Source organism: Panulirus ornatus, chromosome 64, assembly GCF_036320965.1.
Source record: "Panulirus ornatus isolate Po-2019 chromosome 64, ASM3632096v1, whole genome shotgun sequence".
NCBI lineage: Eukaryota > Metazoa > Arthropoda > Malacostraca > Decapoda > Palinuridae > Panulirus > Panulirus ornatus.
The window spans coordinates 20,607,513-20,625,932 of record NC_092287.1 but is presented as its reverse complement, the minus strand read 5'-3'; the positions used below and the strand labels follow the sequence as shown (position 1 = coordinate 20,625,932).

General features: G+C 44.7%; 1 protein-coding gene across 12 annotated transcripts in view; it reads right to left on the bottom strand.

Moving 5' to 3' along the window:
- Nucleotides 1–18,420, bottom strand: part of LOC139746178 (putative neural-cadherin 2) — a 760,037-nt gene that overhangs the window by 370,524 nt on the left and 371,093 nt on the right. The gene's annotated exons all lie outside the window — the stretch shown is intronic.

Here is an 18,420-nt window from a genome sequence, read left to right as displayed (position 1 = left end):
AAACACCACTCTCTCTATGTGTATCTAATGTCTAAACACCACTCTCTCTATGTGTATCTAATGTCTAAACACCACTCTCTCTATGTGTATCTAATGTCTAAACACCACTCTCTCTATGTGTATCTAATGTCTAAACACCACTCTCTCTATGTGTATCTAATGTCTCTCTCGTCTTCCATTAGAAAACCTCAGGTTTCAGCGGATACTTTCGAATTTCAGTATAAAGTTTCGTCTTTTATAACGATATGATATTTGTTGACTGTCACATGAACCTCAGTTGCTCACTATCATCCAATTATCATCCTCAATATTACTTCAGTTACTCACTATCATCCAATTATCATCCTCAATATTACATCAGTTGCTCACTATCATCCAATTATCATCCTCAATATTACTCCAGTTGCTCACTATCATCCAATTATCATCCTCAATATTACATCAGTTGCTCACTATCATCCAATTATCATCCTCAATATTACTCCAGTTGCTCACTATCATCCAATTATCATCCTCAATATTACTCCAGTTGCTCACTATCATCCAATTATCATTCTCATTATCACAGTAACAAGTAATATTACTTAAGTTGCTATCATCCAATTATCATCCTCAGTATTACATCAGTTGCTCACTATCATCCAATTATCATCCTCAATATTACATCAGTTGCTCACTATCATCCAATTATCATTCTCATTATCACGGTAACAACACATTCTTTCAGTTGCTCACTATCATCCAATTATCATCCTCAGTATTACTTCAGCTGCTCACTATCATCCAGCTATCATCCTCATCATCCCAGTAACACTCACGTCTATATAAAACTATTCAGAATCAAGTAACCACCAGTCGCGTACCTGGACCTAAAACCATTCTCGTTTACCCAGACTTCCACATCTGAGGAAGGGGGAAAAAAGGGAAAAAAGGGGAAAAAAGGAGAAAAAAGGAGAAAAAAGGGAAAAAAGGGAAAAAAAGGGGAAAAAAAGGGGGGAGGGAGGTATTGTAATACCCTGTTCATATTCTCTCACAGTTTTAACTACCCTGGGGAGACGACCCCCAAACCCCCTTCACGCTTTTTTAAAAAAAAAAAAAAACTGTGACGGGTTTCTATTACTTCTATATCACCCTAAGGTAAAAAAAGGAGAACCCAAAAAAAACACAGATGAAAGGTGAAGTTCCTATATCATTTCTATACTTTGAGTAGGATACTTCTGGTGTGGTATGTGTGACGTATTCTCTCTCTCTCTCTCTCTCTCTCTCTCTCTCTCTCTCTCTCTCTCTCTCTCTCTCTCTCTCTCTCTCTCTCTCTCTCTCTCGTTAAAACCCTAAGATTCCCTCTCAAACCACCATAGAAGCCTTCACCTCGCTCGTCCCAAGGCCCCATTTGACGATGGACCTAGCACTCCGGGTCAAAATAGGGATATCCCCGGGTCACCTTGGGATGTGGGGAAGAAAAGAGCTCTTTTCCAAAAAAAGCTCTTTTCCTTTTCTTTTTTTTCAAGATGGTCCTGGGTGACATTTGACACACACACACCGCTTGTGATAGACCAGCACTTGAAATGGCAGGCAGCTAAACCACTGGCTTCACTACCATTTGTTTCTTTTCGTCGCTGAGGTACGAGCAGACTCACCCGCGTTGGCCAAAGTCTCTGTTGATCGTGCAACCACACCAAGTTATTGGTGGTGTCATTGCCATGTATAACAATAAGGCTCACAACAACATAGTAATAAGGCTAACAATAAGGCTCACAACAACATATGAACATTGTCAATATGATGGATTATTATTGGTACCCTGAGAAGACATTAGAGGTGTTTTTTGGGGGTTAGTCATCTTCCTTGCCCATTCCAGATAAAGGCTTATATAATGTGTTATGTTGTTCCTTTGTGTGTGAGGCTATGGTCACTAGGTTTACCTATCCCCTAACATCCTTGCTAGGGCACCACACACACACACACACACACACACACACACACACACACACACAGTTCAGTGAAACATAAACATGTACACGAACAAAGGAATTATGCTCATAAGTACGTTATCGCCTGGGAAAGAGCAGTTCACACCACCCGATACAGTTTTAACAACATGGAGACGATATCTTGAATCTATTAGCCTGGCTATGGAATCACATGATTACGAAAGTTTAAACTTCCAAGGGGCTATTGAATCACATGATTACGAAAGCTTAAACTTCTAAGTGAAGCTTAACATCTTCGTGATATCTCTCATATCACCTTCAGCATCTTGAAGTAACTCTTAGAACACCCATGCTTTTGCGCCCGACTCGAAAACACCTATTTTTTTTTTTCCACCCAGTCGAACCCTACAACATAAATAAAACGAATAAAGAAATGATAAATAACGACATTGGAAGTGATAATTATGATAAAGTGTGATTAGTTACTGAACTACATCAGTGGGGTTGTTCGTAGTGAGGACAGACTACCCTAAATAATTTTGGTCTGTCGGTAAATAATCATAAAGCTACAACTAAGATGGAAATTCATTTAAAGGCCTTAGATCTGTTAGTGAATGATCATAAAGCGATAATTGAGATGGAAATTCATTTAAAGGCCTTGGGTCATTACAAAATTAAACATGATTCAAAAAAAGATGATTTTTTTACTCTTCTTACTCATTCATTTTCAAGCCAGGGAATCAACTGAATCAAATCTGATCTTTTCTTTGATCTAAGATACTCATATTTCACTCCACCTACCTCATCTATGGCCACTGGTGATGATGAGTTTTGAAAGACTCATCGGTTTCCACGGGCCTAAAGTGCTCGAATGAGTAATGCATTACTTAAAATATTGTTCTTCTACCCTGGTAAACTCCCACCCATAGTGTTTAATGCAGTGCACCATGACGAAGTATGTGAAGAGAAATACAAACATCTCATTTCCAGCACATCCATCCTCCTGCGCACAACTCTATCCATAGCCCACGCCTCGCAACCATACAACATTGTTGGAACCACTATTCCTTCAAACATACCCATTTTTGCTTTCAGAGATAATATCCTCGACTTCCAAACATTCTTCAATGCTCCCAGAATTTTCGCCCCATCGCGTGTTTGCCCTCCTTTACTGTCACCACACACTCCACAGATCTTAACACTGAACACTCGTGTTATCATCATGGTGAACACAGATCTTAACACTGAACACTCGTGTTATCATCATGGTGAACACAGATCTTAACACTGAACACTCGCGTTATCATCATGGTGAACACAGATCTTAACACTGAACACTCGTGTTATCATCATGGTGAACACAGATCTTAACACTGAACACTCGTGTTATCATCATGGTGAACACAGATCTTAACACTGAACACCCATATATGTGACTCGTGTTATCATCACGGTGGAGCAGAGATACGAAGATGGGGTTTGACTGATAACACGTACGAAGGGAGAAGGGAAGGTGGCTTGTTGATATTGTGATGTCCCGAAGTGTGATGGTGACAACAATACGTTAAGAAAAAGTGGATTTGGATGACGAAATCATGAACCAGGCGTTTCAGTGATGACCATACAGCAGATAGCCTATGAGAAGCACCACAGAAGCACCCCACAACTGCAGCACATAGCCTGCGAGAAGCACCACAGAAGCACCCCACAACTGCAGCACATAGCCTACGAGAAGCACCACAGAAGCACCCCACAACTGCAGTAGATAGCCTACGAGAAGCACCACAGAAGCACCCCCCCAACTGCAGTAGATAGCCTACGAGAAGCACCACAGAAGCACCCCCCCAACTGCAGTAGATAGCCTACGAGAAGCACCACAGAAGCACCCCCCCAACTGCAGTAGATAGCCTACGAGAAGCACCACAGAAGCACCCCCCCAACTGCAGCACATAGCCTACGAGAAGCACCACAGAAGCACCCCCCCCAACTGTAGTAGATAGCCTACGAGAAGCACCACAGAAGCACCCCCCCAACTGCAGTAGATAGCCTACGAGAAGCACCACAGAAGCACCCCCCCAACTGCAGTAGATAGCCTACGAGAAGCACCACAGAAGCACCCCCCCAACTGCAGCACATAGCCTACGAGAAGCACCACAGAAGCACCCCCCCAACTGTAGTAGATAGCCTACGAGAAGCACCACAGAAGCACCCCCCCAACTGCAGTAGATAGCCTACGAGAAGCACCACAGAAGCACCCCACAACTGCAGTAGATAGCCTACGAGAAGTACCACAGAAGCACCCCATAACTGCAGTAGATAGCCTACGAAAAGCACCACAGAAGCAACCCACAACTGCAGTAGATAGCCTACGAGAAGCACCACAGAAGCACCCCCCCAACTGTAGTAGATAGCCTACGAGAAGCACCACAGAAGCACCCCCCCAACTGCAGTAGATAGCCTACGAGAAGCACCACAGAAGCACCCCACAACTGCAGCACATAGCCTGCGAGAAGCACCACAGAAGCACCCCATAACTGCAGTAGATAGCCTGCGAGAAGCACCACAGAAGCACCCCACAACTGCAGCACATAGCCTACGAGAAGCACCACAGAAGCAACCCCCACAACTGCATAAGTTAAGAGAGGAAGTGAGTGGCGGGCGGGCGAGGGGCAGGTAGGTGTGTGTGTGGTAGCGAAACGATGTCGGGGGTGAGTGAGGTGGAGAAGAACCAGAGTTGGCACCAGGAGGTGTTCACACTGCTCATCCACCATCCACCACCATCACTCCAGCCATCCATCACTCCACACCTCTCTCTCTCTCTCTCTCTCTCTCTCTCTCTCTCTCTCTCTCTCTCTCTCTCTCTCTCTCTCTCTCTCTCTTTAATGGAAGGAACAGGCCGTCTCCATAGTTACTTCAGATTAAACGAGAACTATTTCAAGTTAATACTCATCACGGTCAATTTTCACACAGCAATATGTGTAGCTTAGACTCTGTGTGTGTGTGTGTGTGTGTGTGTGTGTGTGTGTGTGTGTGTGTGTGTGTATTCGTACATAGGCATAAAGACATGGTGCCTATATACAAGGTTGAGGGACGCGGGTAACACGAGAGTACAACTCTCTCTCTCTCTCTCTCTCTCTCTCTCTCTCTCTCTCTCTCTCTCTCTCTCTCTCTCTCTCTCTCTCTCTCTCTCTCTCTCTTCGTAAGACAGGCATCCTAATCACGCACAGAAAGTCAAGCATTTCCACCAGACACTGGGGGAAAAAAAACCCTCGGTAATTTTCTAACCCACACACGAGACGACTGAAAAAAAAAAGAGAGACCATTTTATTCTGACACAGAAGATGCTGTTAGTATTTCTATTGCCACGTGGAAAAGAAAGTCCTCACCTTCATTACGACATAGAAAAAAAAATATATGTCTGTTTCTCTTGATCATACAATCACTGAGACAGTCAACCATCATCATCTGAACTCGAACAGAAAGTAATTATACTTTGGCTCAAACGACAGGATATTAAAAACACTCGAAGTTTGATCTCAGCTCGAAGCAAGACTTACACTTTCCGATTCATCAAATGTAATCAAATGTTTTCCTGCTAAACCGAAGTGACATGGAACGAATGGTCTTCTGTATCACACAGGAAAAGTAATTTTCATGAAAACGCAAAAGAGGAAAAAATAATATGAGGATTATTTCCATGTTCTTTTAACTACAAGGGATTCAAAGGGGAAAAAATAATATGAGGATGATTATTTTCATGTTCTTTTAACTATAAGGGATTCAAAGGGGAAAAAATATATGAGGATGATTATTTTCATGTTCTTTTAACTAAAATGGATTCTTTTATGTCCACCAGTTCCTTGCCTGGGACCTTACAACGTCCATCTACAAGCACAACAGCTGATGCCAAGGGGAGTGGGGGATTTTGGCTTGGCTTGTAGCTTTCCTTTACAAGCATTATAGTAGATGCTGTCTGTCTGGGGGGGCCTTGTTGTCACGTTCCTCCACAAGCGTTATAAATAGATGCTGTGTGTGGGAGCCTTGTAACATTATTCACAAGTACAGTAGTCGCTGTCTAGGAGGGGGCGGCCTTGTTCCTTTACAAGTATGGACGTTGTTGGGTGGCGGGGGTTTGGTCTTGCTAGAGTTCCTTCACAAGCACTACACAGTTGATGCGTGGGTGGGGCACCACACACATTGTAGCACTCCCTCAACAGGCACCAAAACTGCTAGTTCCTGTAACGTCCCCCTTTCACAAGCTCAGCACTTGTTGTGTGAGGCCTTTACAGCCAGCCAGCCTTCCTCCACAAGCAGTGGGTTCTTGTTGGAGGAGGAGGAGGAAGAGGAGGAGGAGGAGGAGGCACGGCAACGGTGCTTCTCCAGCACGCACGCCCCGCCCCGGGCCGGCCATGCATACAAGAAGAACAGCTGTTAGCGTCAAATCATGGAGGAAGAGACGAGGCAAGTTCTCTCATTACTTGATCTCAAGTGTCATTTCTCCACAATCAGCGTCGATCTAGAGAAGGAGGGGGCCCCCGGGTTATTCCTAACGAGGCACTTACGCCTCGTCATTTGCAAAGATGTAGTTCTTGATTCCATTTAACTTGAACTTACTCTAAATTCTTTTGGGGTGGGGGAGTTGAGATGCTATTTTCCCAGAAGTATTTTGAACGTGGAAGTCTTCCACTGCCCTGATCTTTTTTTCTTTCCTTCTTCCTTTCTTTTGTTTTTTCTTTCCATTTTCTTTCTTCTTTTAATTCATTTTATTACAAGAGGATCACAATATGGCCAGATGGGAGTGGATTCGCTTACAAGTTTAGGTTTTAAGAATACAAAACTTTGTGTGTGTGTGTGTGTGTGTGTGTGTGTGTGTGTGTGTGTGTGTGTGTGTGTGTGCAATTACCAATTTGAACTGCATGGAGAGGGAATCTTACACCTCTGGGACACATCTTTGGCACGTTCTTTGCTATCATACACCGTGTTATGTACTCCACACTCAGACCTTCATCATACCATTCATCTGCCACTCATATCATAAAGGTATTTCTTTACACCTTTTCTAATAAGTTCCTCTTTTGGGTTCACGTTTTGGCCTCTGGTTTATTCCATCCTTTTATCTTTCGTGGAACAATTCATTTTTGACGTCATGAAACGGGTTTCGATGACTTAAAACCCATGATAAAGTCGCCTCTAAAATCTCTCTCTTCCAGGGAGGCCAAATTTAAGGTATGTAACATTTCCCTGGTAACTCTAGTCACTTAACTCTGGTACTGTCTTTGCTGCCCTCTTCTTGAACGTCTCCACAAGTTCTTTGTGTTTACGTTAAGCGCGATGACCAAACTCGAGCAAGCGAACAGCTTGCTGAACATTTCCTTTATCCCTATACTCGAGTGCTATTCTGATATCACTATTCCTCTGATGTACGATTCTGATGACAGGTTTGGGAAGATGCCTCTTACCCAGTTTCTACCAGAAAGAGATTCCTTCAGCTCATTTCCTCCTAGACTATATTCATGTCGAGGTCTTCTGTTGCTGTGTCTTATCATCATCGCTTCCTATTCACTCGGGCTGAAATTCATCAACAAACTTTGGATTCCCTCACCTCTCATTGTCATTCAAGTCTTATTAATGATGCCATCTTTGTTGTCATCTTCTGAGCTTTATTTATTAGTTCTCTCTGTGCGTCTTTCACTGCGGTGACCAAACCAGAGAAGCATATTCTAGTTTTGGCCTTATGTAGGATGTAGATAGATTGATGAATATTAGAATGCTAGAATGCTATTCTAACATCTGCCAATGAACATTTTTGTCTCCTTTACCATCCTCCTGATGTGGGATTTTGGTGACAGGTAAGAGATAATATCAACTCCTAAGTCCCTCTCTAATAGAGTTGACTGAAGCTTATTTATTGCGAGGTCCTTTATTTTTTTTTTTTACTAATGTGTCCCACCGTCAGTACTTTAGTTGGGTTGAAGGTTATCATTCTTGTTCCAGACCAACTTTGGAATTTGTGTAAGTTCCCTTGCATGTTGATGCAATCCACCTAGCTCTTTGACTTTCCTCAGACCTTGGCATTATCCACGAACAAATCTAGTCACAAGTCCAGTCCTTCTGGCAAATCATTGACACAAATCAAGAAGGCAATGGTCCCATGATACTACCTTGCAGTACGCCACTGGTAACCTCAATCAATTTCAAAAAGGCTCCACTGATATGTGTCTTTCCTTACCTTCCCCTAAGATGATCTGCTGTTCTCTGAAGCAGTCTCCCATATATTCCTACCTGGAGATCCAACTTCTTGAACAGACTACTATATGGTAAACTCAAATGCTTTCAGGCAGTCCATACACAGAAAATCCACCCAACCATCTCTTTCGTCTGCAACAGAGCTCACTCTCTCGTAGAAATGGAAGAAGTTTGTGACGCATAAATTTTCCCTGAGATCATGTTGTCCCTCACTTAGGTAGTTGCTCTTACGCAGGAAGCTATCAATTTGCTCTCTGATTCTCCTTGCCAGTACCTTACAGACGACACTTCTTGGGGAGATCAGCCTGTAGTTCAGCGCCTCTTAACGATCTTCTTTTTCTTTTATAGACAGGTATGACGCTTGCTTTCTTTCACTTCGTTGTACCTTTTTTCCAGTGACATCTTGAACAGAAGTTCGTCAATTGTATCTGCCCACGTCTTATCAACTATACGGAAATTTCAAGACTCTTTTAGTGTTTTATCTTCTCCGGATGTTTCAATGCTTTTCCATCCGTCCTCCTCATTCCATATCACTCGTGTTAGGGCTAGAGTGTTTTCTACTTTTTTAAGACACTTTTGAACCTGTCCCTCAGCTCCTCACGTTTCCTTACATCACCCCAAACTCCTCCCGCTGAATCCTTTAGACTTATCAGCTTTCTTATGGACTTATGGAAAAGGTTTCGATCTTCCTCTTCCTCGTCTACGATAGTCCTTTTTAAAGTTTCTCTTTTCGTCCTGTATTTACCAGGGTGTAACCCGTTTCTTGCGCCTCTTGTGAATTATGAAATCCTGGCTGGCTGAAGTGTTGCTTACATCTTCATCATGACGGCATGAAAGTTCCTCTGCTTTTTGACATCAATGATTGAAATACTCATCCCTCTCTTTTCTTTAGTGTTCTCTCTGGAAACGGCGTTAAAAGTCAACCATGTCTCTATTCCTCTGTACATTTCATAGACCATTCCACCACATATTTTTTTCCTTGGCGTCTAATTACTGAACTGCACAGCCCGTTTTATGCTGCCACAAAATTTCTGGTTTTTGTGTGTTCTGCGTATGTGTATGTATGTATGTACCTGCGTGTGTGTGTGTGTGTGTGTGTGTGTGTGTGTGTGTGTGTGTGTGTGTGTGTGTGTGTGTGTGTCAATACTGAACAGCCAAAAGCCGTTGCATCCTTCACGAACCACTAAGTCTACAAGGTGATATGGCACGTATTGTATATTTCTCAACGACTGAACACAGCCACAGTTCCTCCACTCCACGAAAGCGCCATCATGAGCAAGAGATCCTTTAAAGAAATATGATATACAATAAGAACGCACTATAAGGACACGATACCTCTTAAAGCTGAGCGACCCAAACGAGGAGCTTCTCCTGTGTTGAATCGTATCGAACAGATAATGAGTATCACTGGTGGTGGGCCCCGATATCTCATTCGGAATTAACAGCTGAGCTGGGAATTCGACCGATGGGCACAATGACACAACTGGTTCCTCCCTCAACACCGATTGCGGTCGATGGAGGGTTTATCGAGGCTGCCTCCCAACATATTCTGTCATATTGACGTATTGGAGGACAAGGCTTCTCATTAATTTCACATAGTGGGACCCTCCTTCGTAGTCTTTGTTGTCTTGTTTTCGTAAAAGTATAGTGGAACTCTCAGTGGAACCATCTGGGAAATGTGGGATAGTGATGTAGACAGTATAGGGAGGTAGTGTCGTGGAGGTAACAGTACAGGACGGAGGTGGTATTGTGGATGGAGCAGTACGAGGGGGATGGAGTGTTGTGGATGGCTCAGTACGGGAGGGAGGTAGCTTTGTGGATGTAGCAAGAGCAAGTGAGTTAGTGTCCAAAGTTTAGCAATACATTCCCTGAGTGTTGTCAAGGCAAGAGAACAGAAGTAAGATACGAGTGTTGCACTGGAACACAGAGGGAGGTAACACTGGTCATGTCAGAACACCAGCCATGGAAACAAGTCTTTTCCCCGGTACGAGGAAGTCTGCTCTTGGGAGAAGGGACAGTCGAAGCAAAGGTATTATTAACGTTGGTGTCTCTATTCTCTACGGACGCCAGTAATCAATCAAAATGGTCGAGATTCTTTTGTTTTTTTGGGGGGACATAAACATCTGATTAATGTCAGGTGATCTGAATGCATTTACCGTGGCCTAGATTTGTTTACATGAGCATGACAGACTGACAGATTGGATTAATCATGAGTTCGGAGGTTTTGTGAGTAGACTGGTGTAGCAAGAGGCGTTGTGAATTACATCCATTTTTGAACTATCACAATAGGCTATAGGGAAGAAGGGGTTGAATGAGCGTAGCTAAGAATAATATACCACGAAACTTTCACCTGATATATACGAAATTCTTTTTTTTTTATAAACCAAAGCCGATTATCGTTTTTTTTATACATATATCATACATATCCTTGCTTTTATACATGTATCATACATATCCTTGCTTTTATACATGTATCATACATATCCTTACTTTTATACATGTATCATACATATCCTTGCTTTTATACATGTATCTTACATATCCCTGATGTGATATACACCTTTTACATTACGAGTCATTTGCGAGAGTAAACCATTCATTGTAAATTGTATGATTTTACTGAGTTCGTCCCCACGATGAATGCCATACAGACTCGACTGATAGTTACAAAGTGTTATCACATTATGACCAGACGTGGGAATGTTTCGTAGGGTATAATAGTTCACGCTCGAAGTACCCTCGACCACCTCACCCACTTGGGGCTTAAACCATGTCATGTTCCCGACGGACGATGCTGAAGAAACAAATAGCTATTTTTCTGCTTTGAATGTTGGTAAAGCTGGAGATCACAGGACATAAACATGCCCACCACGAAAGAGAGAAGAGTTTGAGGTGACCTGTTCACAGTCTATGTTTATACTAAACTGGTAAGAGAAAGAGAGAGTGTGAACAATTCATCGAAAGATTGGGGAATAGAACATCCCAAAGAACATATTGTGAAATTAAGAAACTTGTATAACATGCTGAAGAGTAGTATCTCTGTGGTATGAGAGTGGTGGATCAATGGAATGAAATGACCAATGACTTAATACATGTAGAAAGCATACAGGAATATACAATGTTGCATGAGAGGAAAGAATGTTCAAGAGATGGGGACCCACGAGCGTAAAAAATCCCTACTGTTACTTTACACACACACACACACACACACACACACACACACACACACACACACGGGCCTCCGTGTGTGTGTGTATCACTTAGCGTAATTGACCCTGAGTCGGCATGGGCCTGTCCAGGGATGGCACCACATGAGTTCAAGTCCTGGGCACGGCGATCGGCTAACAGCCAATCCCCAGCTCTTCATACACCCTTCGGAGCTGGTCGATAAGTAGGTAATCACAAACACACACACACACACACACACACACACACACACACACACACACTGGCGAGCCCACAGACATCAAAATACCTGCAAGAACACGGGGAGTGAGGCTCTTAGAATAGATATACACGATACGTCTTCGAGTTCAGCTGGAATGATATTCCACAACAGTCTGGTCTCAGTCCTCTAAGGAGCCACAAAGAACTGCTGGACGAGCTCCATAGGAACGCACAAGAGTGGTATCAGACATGAGTGGACTGAGCCACGAAGAATGTATGGGGAGGCTCACCATACGCCCACTTTAGATGAGGAAAAAGGATAAAGAGAAGACATGATAACTAAATATGAATTCCTTAGTGGGGATGGGTTATGGTTGACGCGAGGGAAAGGGGGGAAAATCCAGAACAAGAGGGCTTAATTGGAGGCGAGGTAAGAGAAGTAAGTGTACGAAGGGACGTGAGGAACCATTTTTTCACCAACATGAACTGGAGACTCGTTGAACAAGTCCAGGTGGAGTGGGGAGGTAGATGTAAGCAGCAATGGAAAAATGCAATAGACGACGAGGATTATGATAGAAAAATTAAGAAAATTATTAGTGGGGACTCATGTGTGTATAATATTCTCTCCTCAAATGTTTAACTTCTCTCGTTGTGAGTCTGTCTATCTATCTATCTATCTATCTATCAATCTGTCTGTCTCTATGTATGTATGTATGTCCACTCACATAAAAGAACTATACCAATTTTTCATCTACAAATCGACTTAAAAACAAGCAACCTTAACATTATTAGCATAAACCTTATACATGTACACACGATCTTTAACGAGACATTCATCTAACTGGGAACCTGACGGAGTGTGTGGAAGGGTATGAGTGGAGGAGGTCATCACAGTGGAAGTCATGGTTACAGTGAGTGGAGGAGGTCATCACAGTGGAGGTCATGGTTACACTGAGTGGAGGAGGTCATCACAGTGGGGTCATGGTTACAGTGAGTGGAGGAGGTCATCACAGTGGGGTCATGGCTACACTGAGTGGAGGAGGTCATCACAGTGGGGTCATGGTTACAGTGAGTGGAGGTGGTCATCACAGTGGAGGTCATGGTTACACTGAGTGGAGCAGGTCATCACAGTGGGGTCATGGTTACAGTAAGTGGAGGTGGTCATCACAGTGGGGTCATGGCTATAGTGGGAGGAGGAGGTCGTCACACTATGGCAGTAGGTGTGGAGGGAGGAGGAGGAGGAGGAGGTCGTCACACTATGGCAGTAGGTGTGGTGGGATGAGGAGGAGGTCGTCACACTATGGCAGTAGATGTGGTGGGATGAGGAGGAGGTCGTCACACTATGGCAGTAGGTGTGGAGGGAGGAGGAGGAGGTCGTCACACTATGGCAGTAGGTGTGGTGAGGGAGGAGGTCGTCACACTATGGCAGTAGATGTGGTGGGATGAGGAGGAGGTCGTCACACTATGGCAGTAGGTGTGGTGAGGGATGAGGAGGAGGAGGAGGTCGTCACACTATGGCAGTAGGTGTGGTGAGGGATGAGGAGGAGGAGGAGGTCGTCACACTATGGCAGTAGGTGTGGTGAGGGATGAGGAGGAGGAGGAGGTCGTCACACTATGGCAGTAGGTGTGGGAGGAGGAGGAGGAGATCGTCACACTATGGCAGTAGGTGTGGTGAGGGAGGAGGTCGTCACACTATGGCAGTAGGTGTGGCTCGACATGGAGAGGGAGAGTGAGTGACTTCTCCCACTATGGCCACGTCTGAGGTGGTGTGTGGATAATGGAGAAGTGTGTCTATGATCTAGTCGTTCTAATGAAGGCTTTTCTGTCCGTGTACAAGAGAGAGGTCGTAATGGTAAGGTCACATTATTCAGTCTTGTTCAGGTACGAACCTTAACGATAAAATTTCCACACATCTACTTTTTTTCTTTCCTTTAATGAAAGGAATATTTTGGATAATATTGAGGTTGCAATTCTATCCCTGGGGATAGAGGGAGAAAGAATACATCCCACGCATTCCTCACGTGTCGTAGAAGGCGACTAAAGGGGACGGAGCGGGGGGCCCAGAAACCCTCCCCTCCTTGTATCTTAACTTTCTAAAAGGCGAAACAGAAGGCGCTACCTAGCTAACGCGGGAGACGGCGACAAAGCAAAATGAATAAAAAATAATAAAAAAAAAAAATAATTGAGGGTGCCAAAGGTTATATAGGATCATTTTACAGAGAGTTTCAATCGGGATTACTGAGCATCGTATGAAAACATGCCTGCACCATGGGGGAATGGGTCGTCTCACGTCGTCTCACAACCCACAACATGCTTTTAAAAAGATATATTCGGCAAGCTACACCATTTCTTTTTTCTATCATGTCGTAAAATCTTTGACGCAACCATGTCTCAGGGGTTGCGACACATTACTTTATCAATTTGGTCTTACATTTTACAACTAGAATTGGGGCCAAACATTTTGCACCACAATAGCGTTCCTGTTCGGGTGTCTTCTAGACTTACTTAGATTCTAATCTCGTCTTTGACAGAGAGATAAGCGGGATCAGTGAATCTAAGTCTACCAATTAGGTATTGACAATCTTAAGATCATGGTAAAGCTTCTCTCTTTCTTTTTTTTTGTCACTCATTATTACCTTCTTACGTGTCATTTCGTTTTAATCCCTTTATCAGCTCGTTTTCTAATCTAAAACCACTTTGGACCCAATTATCTAGCTCTTAAAACCGGATTAAGACATTTTTAAAGTTATCTCGAGCGTAGTACAGATATCCTCTCTTATCGTGTGTTATCGTTATCTTAATACGACTACGTCCTCCTCAATTGTTATCTTGAAGTATTGTCTCTGGCTAGTCATCTCGTCTTGGAACCAGACAACACCATCTTAAGCCATGGAAATCCTATCTTAATCACAGCTCCTGGATCGTAAGCTGCTGCTGGTGAGAGAGAGAGAGAGAGAGAGAGAGAGAGAGAGAGAGAGAGAGAGAGAGAGAGAGAGAGAGAGAGAGAGAGAGAGAGAAAGGCTGCTGGATGTGGAGGAACGGGGAACCATTCACTCCCGGACAACGGGTTCCCCCGCTTCTGTTAACGGCACGATCTCCGTTGCAATCGGCTCTCTCTCTCTCTCTCTCTCTCTCTCTCTCTCTCTCTCTCTCTCTCTCTCTCTCTCTCTCTCTCTCTTCTCTCTCTCTCTCGCCTACGTAGCCTCAGGCATCCGCTGTCGCATTTATCCCCTCGCACACATAACCATCTCGATTATAATTCAGCCTACGGGTCGGGATGGGTGGATTAACCACTCGTGTAACGATATAGAACAAATGGTTCAGAAGGGACGAACAGCTTGGGGTTTAATCAGCTTAAAAGCGACGTTCGTGGCTACGCCAATAGTGGAAATGACTGAAGCTTCCAGCAAAAGCTTAAGAAAGACACTGTCGCACACACAAGGTGCCGATCGGACCTCTTGACACTACGTATACACCATTGGCAGGTCTGGCGCGTTCTCTCGCCCATCGCCCACGGGGGCCTTGTCATTGACGAGAGAGAGAGAGAGAGAGAGAGAGAGAGAGAGAGAGAGAGAGAGAGAGAGAGAGAGAGAGAGAGAGAGAGAGAGAGAGAGAGAGGGGATGATGAAGATCAACAAAAACAAAACAGCAACTCCCACTCTCTACCCTGAAATGACCACAGCAGGAATATAAAAATAAGTTCGAAGCATAAAAAGCTTATCTCTGAGCTTGAATGAAAAGAACCGAGTGAAATGTTGTAAAACTTTTCTTCTTTTTTTTTTTTAACCCCCATCGTGCATGAGAGTTTTCTCGACTGAATGACACTGTTATAAGAGGCACGACGGGGGTCATGTAATGGATAGTTCTGGTCTGTTGCTTGCGGTGGAAATTTGGAAGCAGAAATGACACCGTCTGCTTTGGCAAGGGCCTATGACACAGATGGGACCCCCTACACCACCTGTACGAAGGTACGCCAGGAGGGAGGGAAAGGTCACTTTAAGCGAGGGTGTGTCACTGTGGGATACAAGTCTCGTCAAAGAACTGATTCCAAAAGGAGTCTACATTGCTCTGCTACTGAAAAGTAGCGCAACCTTGGGCTGCAAGGAACCTTTAGAAAGGTCCTGAGGTAAGCATGATATATATATATATATATATATATATATATATATATATATATATATATATATATATATATATATGTGTGTGTGTGTGTGTGTGTGTGTGTGTGTGTGTGTGTGTGTGTGTGTGTGTGTGTGTGTCCAGAGTCAAATCTGGGCCACACAAGTAATAGTCTGGCATCATGGAACTGGACCACTAAACCATCAGTGAGCTAAAAGCTAAACATCCTTATCGACCACTGGGGTCCATGGTCCTACATGCCCTCCACATGTTAGCCAAGTGGGGTCGGACACCCGGCCTAGGCACGGGCTCACTGAGGGCCGGAAATCGACTCCAACGCCCAATGGGGATATCTAAGACACATGTAATGTCCAATATGTAAAGCCATGTATGGGCCATTTCACCTCATGTCCAGTATGTAAATCCATGTATGGGCCATTTCACCTCATGTCCAGTATGTAAATCCATGTATGGGCCATTTCACCCCTGCGAGTTCGCGAGAGGGACTCGAGCCACGCGCGTGGCAACCTAATTGAGTATTCTTCCGCTGGACCACCGATGACATAACACCTTAAGTCTGCTGCAGCACGAGAGGGTTTACGTACTGCTGCTGGAGTGAGGTAGGGCAGCCCACCTGAGCTCGAATATCATCAAAAGCTGTACATCAACTCCAGGGCACAACGTAGCCCTAGCTTCCTCTCCTAGGTATTCAGGGTGAAACTGTTCACATAAATTTACATGTATACGTTACATGTTCGTGACATCTCGTGTATTCAGAGTGAAACTGTTAACAGAGTTACATGTATACGTTACACGTTCTTGACATACAGACCTCTTCGTGCTTTGGAATTCATTCACAGCTTGCTTACACTTGATCCCGAGTGTGGGCGGACTGTCCTACCCCATTTCACCAGGTCCCGAGTGTGGGCGGACTGTCCTACCCCATTTCACCAGGTCCCCGAGTGTAGGCGGACTGTCCTACCTCATTTTACCAGGTCCCGAGTGTGGGCGGACTGTCCTACCTCATTTCACCAGGTCCCCGAGTGTGGGCGGACTGTCCTACCTCATTTTACCAGGTCCCGAGTGTGGGCGGACTGTCCTACCTCATTTTACCAGGTCCCGAGTGTAGGCGGACTGTCCTACCTCATTTTACCAGGTCCCGAGTGTGGGCGGACTGTCCTACCTCATTTCACCAGGTCCCCGAGTGTGGGCGGACTGTCCTACCTCATTTTATCAGGTCCCGAGTGTGGGCGGACTGTCCTACCTCATTTCACCAGGTCCCCGAGTGTGGGCGGACTGCCCTACCTCATTTTACCAGGTCCCGAGTGTAGGCGGACTGTCCTACCTCATTTCACCAGGTCCCCGAGTGTAGGCGGACTGCCCTATCTCATTTCACCAGGTCCCGAGTGTAGGCGGACTGTCCTACCTCATTTCACCAGGTCCCGAGTGTAGGCGGACTGTCCTACCTCATTTTACCAGGTCCCCGAGTGTGGGCGGACTGCCCTACCTCATTTCACCAGGTCCCGAGTGTAGGCGGACTGTCCTACCTCATTTTACCAACAGTAAGGGGAGCAGGAGGATCGTGCATTGCACGAATGCTTTAAGAAAAAAGGGGTTCCTCGTAGCTTATCAGTTCGTTGGTCCAATTGAATGCTACTTAGCTGACTCTCCAGTGGACCCCACTTTCGCCTCCGCGTCTATACTGTTTACCTAGATCGACGTATCCTGGTTTCTCACTGTGTTAACCTGGACTTGATTGATAGCTTTCACTGGACCTGATCGTCGGAAAGCTGCCCTAGCTCACATGGACAGAGGCGTAGCGACGCTGGATTGCCGTCGTTTACTCAGGGAAGGTAAGTGGCTCTGGGTCACTCACTCCCACCCTGAGACTCATGGGTTAACTCGTAACTCAGGGAAGGTAAGTGGCTCTGGGTCACTCACTCCCACCTTCCCAGAGACTCATGGGGGGTTAAAGTAACTTGCTGCGTCGCCTTCGTCTTTTTTTACCATAAGATATTGTCCGTCGCTGTTATCCGCATGCCTCCGTTTTCTGTATACTTCTAGCCTGCTGTAAACAACAGTTTGCCTCCGTTTTCTGTATACTTTACACCTGCTGTAAACAACAGTGTGCTTCCGTTTTCTGTATACTTTTAACCTGCTGTAAACAACAGTTTGCCTCCGTTTTCTGTATACTTCTCACCCGTTGTAAACAACTGTTTGCCCGTATTTTCAGTAAACTTCTCACCTGCTGTAAACAAGTTTGTTTGTTTTCCGTGTACTTCTCACCCGTTGTAAACAACTGTTTGCCCGTATTTTCAGTAAACTTCTCACCTGCTGTAAAGGGTCACTATTACGTATTATCTGCTCTCTTCTCATCTGATGTGCACAGTTGCCAGTGGCTGTTCTCAACCCACTTCCCACTTGCTGTTCGTAACTATCTGCTGTTCGCGTTCTGGACACCTGTTGTGAACACGTGTCTGTCATTAACTACCCACACTCTTCCCACCTGTTATGAAGGAGCCTCCTCTTCTCTCCCCCTTCCTCCCTCAGTCCCTCCTGTTTATTCTATCTTTTCACAGGACGTCACCACCAACCCTGGACAAATAGGAACATCTTTAAGCTTTCTCACACACACACTAACTGGTTTCACTCTTCCCTCAGCGTGTTGAACGCCCCACGTCTGAAGGTGAAGCACCAGAGTTTCACACACTTACTGGTTTCACTCTTCCCTCAGCGT